A 13116-nucleotide genomic window follows, 5' to 3' on the forward strand; every position below is an offset into this window, starting at 1 on the left:
GCACCCGATCCCCGTACACACTACACTACCCCTAACCCTGCACCTGCTCTCCGTACACACTACACTACCCCTAATCCTGCACCAGCTCCCCGTACACACTACACTACCCCTAATCCTGCACCAGCTCCCCGTACACACTACCCCTAACTCTGCACCCGCTACCCGTACACACTACACTACCCCTAACCCTGCACCTGCGCCCCGTACACACTACACCACTCCCTACCCTGCACCTGCTCCCCACACACACTACCCCTAACCCTGCTGGGGGCGTATTAATGAGCAATGGGGGCATGGTCACCTATGTAATCTGTGAAGGGTGGGTCAGGGTGACAAGGCCGCTAGCAGGATGGTGGCTGTGTCACTAATATACTGAGCACAGTCAGTACCTCACTCCTGCTGCCGCCGCCCCCCGCCACTTGCTGTACAGTGCACAGAGCCATAGCAAACAGTCCCCTCGTGTGATATGGCCGCCTATGCACAGCAGCGTACAGCCGTATCACAGATTGCGTATCTTTTAATTGTGTCCTACAGGGCTTCCGTAGCCCTGTAGGACACACAGTAAGAGAGCCCACATGGCTGCCGCCGCGCACACTGGACCACCTGTGCCCTTTTGCAATGGAGTAGACTGCGTCCCGTGGCGATAGCACAGCCCAGGGGGCACCTGGCACTCTACCCCCCTGGCCAGCCCGCCACTGGACTGGACTGAGGGTTGTAGATGGGAGGGTACTGGGATGGGTGCAGTGGGCTGTTTGGGGAGGGAAGGCAGGGAGACACTGGGATGGGGATCAGTAATGGTGGGGACACTGAGCTGGAGAAGGGGCAGACACTGGATGGGTACACTGACCTGCTGCACCTGCGCATTCACGTTCACAACAGCCTCTTGAGCAGCTCTTCCTGCATCATCTGCCATACAGTGTGGGACGGATACAGTGTGGGACCGATACAGTGCGGGACCGATACAGTGTGGGACGGATACAGTGCGGGAGGGATACAGTGCGGGTGGGATACAGTGTGGGACGGATACAGTGCGGGAGGGATACAGTGCGGGTGGGATACAGTGTGGGACGGATACAGTGCGGGTGGGATACAGTATGGGATGGATACAGTGCGGGAGGGATACAGTTCGGGTGGGATACAATGTGGGATGGATACAGTGTGGGATGGATACAGTGCAGGTGGGATACAGTGCGGGCAGGACACAGTGTGGGTGGGATACAGTGCGGGTCAGATACAGATGCTGTGTGGGACAAAGGGAAGCAAGCTCTCCCCCGACGCACACCTGATTTAAATTGTAGAGCGTTATGCTGTGCGTTGGTGGGCAGAGAGGGGAGGACGTTGGTCTCAGGCAGCGATTGGATGAGATCGCTGCCAGCGGTGAGAGACTGACTGCACAGCACGTCCTGCAGGGTACACTCATTTTTAAAAAGAGGGTCAAAAACTGCCTATCACTGAATCTCTGATATCACATGCTTGTCTCCTTTTCTAATCTCTCACAGTATCTTTCTTTAATTTTCTAACACAACTTAATCACCTACCTGTCTATCTCAGGTGCATTACTGTTCCTCAACTGCACTCATTCCTTACATTCCACCTTTCACTTTCCCTCCCGTGTTAATTCTCTCTCTCTCTTACCTTTTCCTGCCTCTGCTCAGTATAGTAGTGTGTGACATGGATCATGGCAGCAGTGTCGAGTCTGGGCCACGCCCCCTGCACGATGTCATGTAGTGGGCGGAGCTTGCAGTATCAGGAAGTGCTGCACAGCCCACTGACTGAGCCCAGCCACCGAGCAACAGCAGAGGCTGCAGCATCAGGGATACTGGCTGCGCGGGGTGCTGTTACTATACGCTGCCTGATCGGGGTTGAGCTCCGATCACGGCAGCCGGACCAGTGGAGGGGTAAGTGCAGGCCTCTGTGGGGACAACGCTATGCAGCCAGTGTTTTTTTTACTGTTAACACTGGCTGCATTGCAGGAGATCCTGTGGGCCTATTTTCAATGGGGGGCCTGGAGCTGCAGCTCCATCCGCCCCATTGTTAATCCGGCCCTGACTGCAGGGGGGAGCCAGCCAGCACATATAAACATAGATGTAAAGTTATGAAAGAAGGGGGGATGCCCAAGAGGGCAGGAAGTCAGACTCTTTGGTTGGTCAAGCACTCACAGTAGAAAAAGGAGTAATATAAGACTTAACCTTTAATTATATCGTTTAAAATACCTAGGATAGGGTGTGTATTCATATACACGTGACAAAGGCAAAATATGAGCAAAAACATACAGATAAACATAAACAATAAAACACATATAATCGTTAAAAAGCAAACAGGTCTTTTCTTCATCTGATTATCAGTGATCCAGTATTTTTCAAAGAGGGTAATATAAGAATTAGCATATGCAGGACTATTACGGTATGTTCGGCGGTCTGCTGCCCCCCATTTGCCTGGGCATTGAATGAGGGGTGAGAGACTCCTAATAGTGCCAGTCCTTGGAGAATTAGTAAGCTTAAGTGAGAACTTTTCCTTTCTGCTTTTGGCTGACATTGCAATAATCAGCGCAGCCAATAAGAGAATTACTAAGTCACCTTTCGCCCCTCACTGAAAGAAGGTAAACTGCAGTGGCAAAAATAGTTGAGTACGCAAATAAAAGTTTTCTATAGTTATGTGATAAATTGATTTTCTACTTTTATTTGCGTACTCCACTATCCTAGGGATTTTAAACAAATATAATTAAAGGTTAAGTCTTATATTACTCCTTCATTTTTTACTATAATGAGTGTTTAACCACCTAAAGAGTCTGACCTTCTTTGATTACCTGATTTACTCTGTGGAAGCACCACCACCAGCTAACTAGATATATTTATCTATAATGATTGGTATGGTAACCCTATCTTTAACTCTCCATTAAGCTTGTGCAGTGAGATTCTCTTTTCTCATAGATGTAAAGTTGTATGTAACATTATGTATGTAACATAACTTAATAGTTTCATACCCGTCTATGCTTCTACTGGTGTCTTGTCTTTGACTTTCACTCTCTGTGATAGCTTTTTATCTAGCCTTAAAACCTGGACTATTATGGTGCCATGAGGACTGCGTTTGGAAAGTACTGGTTTATACAGATGAAGCACAGCTATTGCAACCTCCTCATCATCTACTGTGATGCCTACTGAAGTGTTTGCACAATGCTTTGATGCATACAATGTGCATCACAAGTTAATTTATTCTCATTAGTCCATATGCTACAGTATTTGCAATTACCCACATATCATGTGCAGTTGCTTTTCCAAGGATAATAGAATAAATGTGTGATTCTACTGCTAGGCCCATTGTCCAGTGGAGGTAGAATCTATGGGGTATATTTACTAAGCTCCCGATTTTGACCGAGATGCCGTTTTTTCTTCAAAGTGTCATCTCGGTTAATCTCGGTCATTTACTAAACACTAATCACGGCAGTGATGAGGGCATTCGTAATTTTTTGCTAGTTCAGGTAAAAAATTACGAATGAATACACCATCGGTCAAAACGCGGCTGTTTAAGTATGAATCTCGGTCATTTACTAAGAAGTGCAAAGCAAAAAAAGAACAAACACTGCCGTGAAAAATTACAACTCGTAAAAAAGTGCTAAAAAAAAACAGAACTTTTTTTTTTATTCGTGTTTGGATAGGCATGCACGGATCCATGAGATCCGTGCATGTATATCAGTGGGAAGGGGTGGGAAAGTGCTTATTTTTTTAAAAAAAATTGCGTGGGGTCCCCCCTCCTAAGCATAAGCAGCCTCGGGCTCTTTGAGCCGATCCTGGTTGCAGAAATATGGTGAAAAAAATGACAGGGGTTCCCCCATATTTAAGCAACCAGCATCGGGCTCTGCGCCTGGTCCTGGTCCCAAAAATACGGGGGACAAAAAGAGTAGGGGTCCCCCGTATTTTTAAAACCAGCACCGGGCTCCACTAGCTGGACAGATAATGCCACAGCCGGGGGTCACTTTTATATAGTGCCCTGCGGCCGTGGCATCAAAAATCCAACTAGTCACCCCTGGCCGGGGTACCCTGGGGGAGTGGGAACCCCTTCAATCAAGGGGTCCCCCCCCCCCAGCCACCCAAGGGCCAGGGGTGAAGCCCGAGGCTGTCCCCCCCCATCCAATGGGCTGCGGATGGGAGGGCTGATAGCCTTTGTTGTAAAATAAAAGATATTGTTTTTAGTAGCAGTACTACAAGTCCCAGCAAGCCTCCCCCGCATGCTGGTACTTGGAGAACCACAAGTACCAGCATGCGGCGGAAAAACGGGCCCGCTGGTACCTGTAGTACTACCACTAAAAAAATACCCAAAAAAACACAAGACACACACACCGTGAAAGTATAATTTTATTACATACATACACACATACATACATACTTACCTTATGTTCCCACGCAGGTCGGTCCTCTTCTCCAGTAGAATCCAAGGGGTACCTGTTGAAGAAATTCTACTCACCAGATCCAGTGGTCCAGGCTCCTCGGATAATCCAGGGATAATCCACGTACTTGAATAAAACAAAAAAACGGTTGCCCGACCACGAACTGAAAGGTGACCCATGTTTGCACATGGGTCACCTTCCCACGAATGCCAGAAACCCACTTTGCCTTCTGGCTAAGTGGGTTTCTTCAGCCAATCAGGGAGTGCCACGTTGTAGCACTCTACTGATCAGCTGTGTGCTCCTGTCCTCACTGACAGGCGGCACACGGCAGTGTTACAATGTAGCGCCTATGCGCTACATTGTAACCAATGATGGGAACTTTGTGCCCTGCGGTTGACCTAAAGTGACGTCACCGCTGAGCAGAAAGTTCCCATCATTGGTTACAATGTAGCGCATAGGCGCTACATTGTAACACTGCCGCGTGCTGCCTGTCAGTGAAGACAGGAGCACACAGCTGATCAGGAGAGTGCTACAACGTGGCACTCCCTGATTGGCTGAAGAAACCCACTTAGCCAGAAGGCAAAGTGGGTTTCTGGCATTCGTGGGAAGGTGACCCATGTGCAAACATGGGTCACCTTTCAGTTCGTGGTCGGGCAACCGTTTTTTTGTTTTATTCAAGTACGTGGATTATCCCTGGATTTGCCGAGGAGCCTGGACCCCTGGATCTCGTGAGTAGAATTTCTTCAACAGGTACCCCTTGGATTCTACTGGAGAAGAGGACCGACCTGCGTGAGAACATAAGGTAAGTATGTATGTATGTGTGTATGTATGTAATAAAATTATACTTTCACGGTGTGTGTGTCTTGTGTTTTTTTGGGTATTTTTTTAGTGGTAGTACTACAGGTACCAGCGGGCCCGTTTTTCCGCCGCATGCTGGTACTTGTGGTTCTCCAAGTACCAGCATGCGGGGGAGGCTTGCTGGGACTTGTAGTACTGCTACTAAAAACAATATCTTTTATTTTACAACAAAGGCTATCAGCCCTCCCATCCGCAGCCCATTGGATGGGGGGGGACAGCCTCGGGCTTCACCCCTGGCCCTTGGGTGGCTGGGGGGGGGGGACCCCTTGATTGAAGGGGTCCCCACTCCCCCATGGTACCCCGGCCAGGGGTGACTAGTTGGATTTTTGATGCCACGGCCGCAGGGCACTATATAAAAGTGACCCCCGGCTGTGGCATTATCTGTCCAGCTAGTGGAGCCCGGTGCTGGTTTTAAAAATACGGGGGACCCCTACTCTTTTTGTCCCCCGTATTTTTGGGACCAGGACCAGGCGCAGAGCCCGATGCTGGTTGCTTAAATATGGGGGAACCCCTGTCATTTTTTTCCCATATTTCTGCAACCAGGATCGGCTCAAAGAGCCCGAGGCTGGTTATGCTTAGGAGGGGGGACCCCACGCATTTTTTGGGGGGATTTTACATTGTTTAATTAAAAATAAAAAATAAAAAGAACCCCAGCACGGATCACACAGATCCGGCCGAGATTGATTGTAAAAAAAAACGGCAGTGTTTTGCTAATCACTGCCGTAAAATTAGGAAAAAAAAAACGAATGACATCGACATCGGAAGAAAAGAAAAACCCGAATACGACAGCTTAGTAAATCCATCGTAATAAATTCAAAAAGTTGCAGTTTTACACTGTCGATGTCATTCGTGATTGAACTTTGACCTATTTTCGGAAATTACGAATGTTAGTAAATGTACCCCTATGTGTGGACCAGTGGAGGTAGGATCCATGACTGAGAAATGTTGCTTCATGACTCTCATCTATGATGCTACAAGGATGACACATTTATTTCCTGAGAAACAAAAGCAAAGTAAATTCAAAATGTCCAAGAACTTGGCAGAGAACCAAACACTTCTGAAACTGAATGTACTATATCCGACAATGGCGGAGAGTATGAGAATAAAGATCTAGCCATCAACCTTAATGAAATAATAACATATATTAGCTATTGCCTATACACAGGAACAGAATGGCTTAAGTGAAAGCGCAAATAGAACAATAGTTAAAAGAACTCAAGCTATGCTGAATGATTCAAGTCGTGACAAAAGATTTTGGGCTGAAGCATAGTAAACTGTTTACCTTAAAAATCTATTACAGTCAGTGGAAGTCAAAGGCAAGACACCAGTAGATGCATAGACTGGTAAGAAACCATTAAGTCACCTATGTATTATTGGGAGCAGAGCTTATGCTCATGTACTTAAAGAGATATGACACAAACTTGATTCTAGCCATCAAGTGCATCATCCTGTAAGCAGAGCAAAGGTTACCATTTACGGGATCCTAAAGGTCATACTATCACATGACATTGTGTTTCATGAGACTACTTCAGCTAATACATATTGTACAGACACCTGTTGACAACATGTCAGAAATTGAGACAACAAATGTAAACCATAATTTGGTGAACACAAGTTCCATTAGGAGCAACAAGGGAAAACCTCCAAGATAGTATAGTGAGGCATCTGCTGTGTACCTCATACATGCCATGATCATAAACCAAGTTGTGATTGGCAAGACTGGAAGTCCTGAAATCCAAAACAAGTCTTGTGCACCCAACTGCAATTGGAGAAGTAGTTGCCTTACCTACCTTTGGGACTAAAGGTCTGATTCAGAGATGTAAATATCTAAAATATACTGGCAGGTTAATTTGATCCCAACAAAATTAACCCTAGCGTGAATGTGTGTGGTGTACATGTGGTAGGGAAAATAGATTGTAAGCTCCACTGGCGCAGGGACTGATGTGAATGGCCAAATATTGAAATATAAAAATGTAAAGCGCTACGGAATGTGCGTGTGCTATATAAATAACTGCTAATAAGTAACAATAAATAATGCAGAATGATGCAATGCTGCATGTCTGGATGTAGCAGTGGATCACACAGGCATGCAGGAGGCGTCATTTAAGACACCTCCTGCAACATAGGAATATTTTCACACAGCAGCTGCATCCAATGATGCAGCTGCTGTGCTTATTGTATCCATCTATGAACCAGTCCCTAAATGTCATTTTAACATTTCTAGTTCAGAGAGGGTCATCAACTTAGCTGCTAAATAACACTTTTTTAAAGAGCTGATAAAGTATGCTTTAGTTATGTATCCAGGGAGAAAAAATATCCAGTATTAGAATGGGGTAATTTGGTCCCAATAAAGTAAACCAGTTTATTAGTTTAGAGCCCCCTTCCCATATTTTAATGCCCCCAACTAGTTAATGCTCAAATAATCTCACATCCAATTTATCTGTAATGAAATTTGAACCCAATACTCATAATCCCAACAGTGATATTGACCTTCTGCATTACCTTCAGATAATCACACAAAGCAGCCAGTCTCTAATGTCCAATTACTCAACCAACCCATTTCCTTTTTCCACCTCCAGATCGTTCACCTGTTCTTATCCCACTTTCTCTTCCCACACCCATACTAACCTACCCACCCTCCATTCTTTCTTTATTGTTACTAAGTGTAAGGTCTTGCTTTTTTATTATCCAACAAAACCCATTTCTGGACAATTGCTTTACTCCATCCACCAGTGCTTGGATGTACCTCTTCAAATTGGTCCACTACACTGGCACTTCTTTTGTCGTTATACGTGTGCTCACCTCTCTTATCCTTATGTAGAGTAGTATCAGGTTGGAGTAGGATAGGCTTTTGCCAAGAGGGGAAAGAACTAAGAATGCGCTTGAAAGACTGAGTGTAGGAGAAGAGTCTGGTCAGGCAGGGGAGGGTGTTCCAAAAGTGCGCAGTTGCACAGTAATGGTTGTAAAGTGGTTTAGTATTGTTAAAATATCTTCACACAAAATGCTTTAGTGTCCTCTTGAAACCACTTAAATAACATTTGGATGAACTGGAAGACAAGCCTGCTCCCTATCATTGCTGCTGATCATGGCCCTTCTAGAAAATGCCAGAGGAAACCGTTTGTCAGCCTCAGCTTGGTGTGGTTTAATTGCAGGTAGGACTTGGATCTTACAATCTAATTTCCCTGACCGATACAACCCATTATAAGTGGAAGCTGAAATTTTTCATGTTTTAAACATCATTGAATTATGAATATAGTAACATCACAAATCCCAACACACAGCACAATACATAAAGACAACTTTGCTTCTTTGTATTGCTTTGCTCACAATTCTGTATCGGCCCCAAAGCCAAAAGACATGCACATACAGTAGAAGTACACATACACTGCTGATTTCTTCCAGAAGTCTACTACTCTCATGACATCTACTGGCCTCCCTTAATATTGTACAGTGGAGACCATAAGTTTACAGTAGATCACTGGTGCACAACACATAGGACCATATTCAGCATCACTTGCAGTTTTGCTAATTTAGCAAAACTACAACTGTATACGATCGCATGCTGGGGGCCGCCCAGCACAGGGAAAAGCCGCCCAGCATGCAAATGCCTGTCAGCGCTGTGATCGCAATTCAGTTGCGATAGCATTGCTGAATTAGGGATGCTCCCCTGCCCACGCAACGCCATGTTGCCATCCCTGCCCGCTCTACGAACACCTCTGCCTCCGTGCCTGTGCACACACAGTGTGGGTCCTGCATATGCACCCTGTCACAGGACCCGGGGAAATGCGAACGCATCTCAGATGCTTTCAGTACTGAATAGGGCCCATAGCCGATAATGCCAACAGGCTCACCAAGGCTATTCCCACTCGTGGGTGTCCACGACACCCACAAGTGTGAATAGATCCTGTGGCAAGCGCAGCGAACCCGCAATGGGAAACTTACCGATCGCCCCACTGCCTGCATTCTTGCGGGCGGGATGCCGCTGTCGGGATATTGACAGCCATCATCCCGTCTGCCGGGATAACGTATGTAACCCAAAAATACGGGATCGGTATGAAATACCTCCAATCAAAATCCCGACGGTCGAAATCCCGACAGCAATTGACCGACGGTCAAAATCCCGACAAGGTCAAAATCCCGACATGGACAAAATACCGACATTTAAAATACTGACAAGGTCAAAATACCAACATGTAAAATGCCGGCAGGTCAAAATACCGACATGCGGTTTTCATTGTTTTGTGTGTGTATGTCGACATAGGTCGACATGGACACCATATAAGTGTACCGCGTCCCCTCGCATGGCTCGTTTCGCTCGCCATGCTTCGGGCACGGTGTCTCGCTGCGCTCGGCACACTATTATATTCCTCCTCCAGGTCCACTGTTATGGTAAAGTATGAACAAGTTGGTTTCAATGAAAAAAATCATGAAAAACTCATGTCGGTATTTTGACCTGTCGGTATTTTGACCTTGTCGGTATTTTAAATGTTGGTATTTTGTCCATGTCGGGGTTTTGACCTTGTCGGGATTTTGACCGTCGGTCAATAGCTGTCGGGATTTTGATTGGAGGTAAATTGACTGCATCCCAAAAATACTAATATAGTGTTTCTGTCCAAGTTCCCACTGTATTTGCCTTGCAGTGTAATGGACCTCATTGTACCTCTGTGGCAGTCCACAACCACAGCATCTCTCTGTTTCACTGTGTCTGTATTATGCAGCACTTACACATGCAAGAAAGACTAATCTGCCGATTGGGATGATGAATGTTAAGGTGTTTGTAGTGAAATATGTTTAAACAGGACAGGGATAAGGAGTGTTAATGTATTGCATATAGCATACCTCCCAACATTCGTGCTAGGTGAGGAGGGACATTTGTGCGTCAAAGCCGTGCCAGATTTTTAAAAGGTCAATGAAAATGGGGCGTGACTTCGCGGGAGTGCCATGATCGGAAGTTATTGCATAGGGTGGCATCACATTTATCATGTATATTGTGCCGAGTGAAAAGAAAAGAAGTATCACAGCGAATAGTTACAATTAGAAATCCAGTATTGCAGGCAGCAATTTTAGTAACAATACTTGCAAATTTCCCAAAATAGATTGTTACTAATGTTATATAGAAATATCTTGCAACATGCATTTTGCGTTGATCATGTTGACCTTATGACCCTGTTGAATTTTTGTACCTGTCGACCTTTTGTACTGTCTACCTTTTATCTGTAAAACTTTTGACCCAGTCGACATAATGCCTGTCGATCATATGTTGTCGACCTATTGATTATCTAATAACTGTAGATCTTATATACCACACCACTCTGGTGGCACAGCAGTTCTGTTTCCAGTAAGAGTTTTTAAACAAAGGTGAAAGATGAGATAATTTGTAAAGAAATTCCTCTTTTCCTGACATAAATGATACATATTTTACATGTTTTATACAAGTTAAGGTTTACTGCAGCTGGGCCTGGTGTCAGGGTGACACACGTCTCCTGTGGCAGTCCAACATTGTATGTTTTGGGTCAGCATGCAGGTGGCCATGTTGACGACCATTGGCTGCATATGGACTGTGTATGTAGCTGAGTCACTGATATACAAACATTGTATAAAGATTGCATAATAAAATTGAGGAGGCTGCTGAACTTAATCCCAGTCGTCCTTACTCCTTGGGATAGACATTTTAAAGCATGAATTTTGGCTTTAGTTGCAAACCGATGGACATTGACGGCGGTACATATGTTTTCTGCATCAATTCAAGTCCCCTGTTGATGGCCATCAGTTTTGGAAGTCTAAGAGCAACAACGGTTTACAAGTTCTTCATAGAAGATAATGTCAAATGCACATGAAAATCCGAAATAACGCCTATATCACCAGAGCTCATTGATAGGGAGTAAAGACAGGGCCATAGGGAGGAATGTGCAAATGATGTCATCGCCCAGGGCGCAGGTCTCAGGGGGTGACACCGTTGTTGCTATTGTAATGTTGTTTAGGTCTAATAATAAAGATGGGTAAATTTGTGTGGTATTTTGTCTCTAGTATATATAGTTGGTTAAGTAAAAATGTTAGCAAGCTGGACAAGCAAAATATGTAAAAAATACATATATCACATGTATGATATACATCAAGGTAAACTTAGAGTATGAAAACAATAAGAAATCATCAAGGGCAAATATGAGTTTTACTTACTAGTAAAACAGTTGCTGTCCAGACACTGGCTCACATGCCTCCCTGTCTATGTTCTGAGATTTCTGCTAAGGTTCCACAATACTTCAACAAGCCCCTGATGCTTCACGACTCCTCTGGTTATTAATGGTGTGAACGTGGTAGGGGTAAAATATTTAATGTAATGGTAGTGGGAGCTGGGCTATTAACTTATTGCTGTTGTTGTGATAAATAATTTAATGTAACTAGGGTGGGGGCTGGGCAATTTTATTCAATGGTGCATTGGGGTTAATAATGTAATGTTGGTTTGGAACTGTTAAGTTATTGGTGAGGGCTTTTTAGTGGTATTTTGGCAGTGCTCATTAATGGATGGGGGGAGAAGGATGGGATTTTTCAAATATATGGCTAGATGCATCGTCGCTTGGAAAGTGATAAAATGGAGAATGAAAAAGTACCAGCCAATCAGCTCCTAACTAACATGTCACGGGCTGTGTTTAAAAAATTGCAGTTAGGAGCTGATTGGCTGGTACTTTTTCACTCTCCATTTTATCACTTTCCAAGCGATGATGCATCTGGCCCATAATCACTAATTTTAATGTCGTAGCAGTAGTTTGGATGAAAAAAGTTTATTTTTTTTAAATGTGTATATGTATACTATTAATTTAAAGTTGGGGCTCTTCGGGGAAATAGCTTAAATTATTAAATGTAAATACTATTAATTTAAGATACTGGTTGCAGGGTTGGAGGCCATATAAAATATGGATGCTACTGGAGTAATGTTGGGTTGGTTAGTGGAAGAGAGGTCTAGAAGATTCACTCATTAGTAGGCTTTCCATATTTAATGTGCCTATCCTTTTCCCAAACAGGGCCTCAATTTTCCAGGATCCAGACAAGTAGCAACTGAGCTTAAGAGACGATCAAGATCAAGGTAATGAAAAATGCAAGGACAGGTAGGAGAGAGTAGGACCCTCTGTCAACTGTTCTGGTTTGATGGGACATTCCTAACGTTGGTTGATTGTCCAAGCAGCAGGGACTGTTTGGAAGTATGGCCTTCATCACATTGTACTGTTTGTAAGGTACAGCAGTATGCATCTAAGGGTGCAAACACCAATTTTTCCAACTAAAGGGCTTTTTGCCCTTCAATACTTTATAATGATGGGTCACTTCTGCTGGGCCAGTGCTATATGCTTGTCAACCAGGTTAAAATATCTCTTAATGTGGCCCTGGGACCAAAATATGTTGTGTACCTCTGACCTACTGTAGATTAAGCAAAATGCATGATATAAACTATTATAGTACATTAACAATACATGCACAACATATGTAATGTTTTTAAAGATGACACCTTGTATCATTATAACATGTGCACTCTCATTTTAATTGATCCAAACATGCAAAACTTAACAGATAGCTACATAGAGGCCTATAGAAGTATATAGTCAGCCCTGTGCCGGCCCTGCCCCCTGAAAATGTGATGTCATGATGTCACATTGAAGGGGCTGGGACCAGAAAGAAGAGTAGTGTGCAGTGTATCCAAAGGATGCTCTGGGAGGCTCTATAATACCCCTTTTCCACAGCTCAAAAAACACAGGTAAATGCACGGGGGCGCGCATTTACTCGTGTTTTTTGCAAGTGGAAAAGGGTAAACCCGGATCAAGTGACCCGTGAATCCTACCCGGCTATTTACCTGGGTAGGACACGGGACTGATTCGGGTAGGGTT

General features: G+C 44.5%; 1 protein-coding gene across 1 annotated transcript in view; it reads left to right on the forward strand.

Annotated features, from left to right (window-relative positions):
• Positions 1-13116, forward strand: part of LOC135055670 (transmembrane ascorbate-dependent reductase CYB561) — a 424857-nt gene that overhangs the window by 187639 nt on the left and 224102 nt on the right. The window contains exon 2 of the mRNA XM_063960007.1: positions 12262-12323. The gene's annotated coding sequence lies outside the window, so the exon portion shown is untranslated. The remainder of the gene's footprint in view (positions 1-12261; positions 12324-13116) is intronic.

This window comes from Pseudophryne corroboree, chromosome 3 (assembly GCF_028390025.1).
Source record: "Pseudophryne corroboree isolate aPseCor3 chromosome 3, aPseCor3.hap2, whole genome shotgun sequence".
NCBI classification, from domain to species: domain Eukaryota; kingdom Metazoa; phylum Chordata; class Amphibia; order Anura; family Myobatrachidae; genus Pseudophryne; species Pseudophryne corroboree.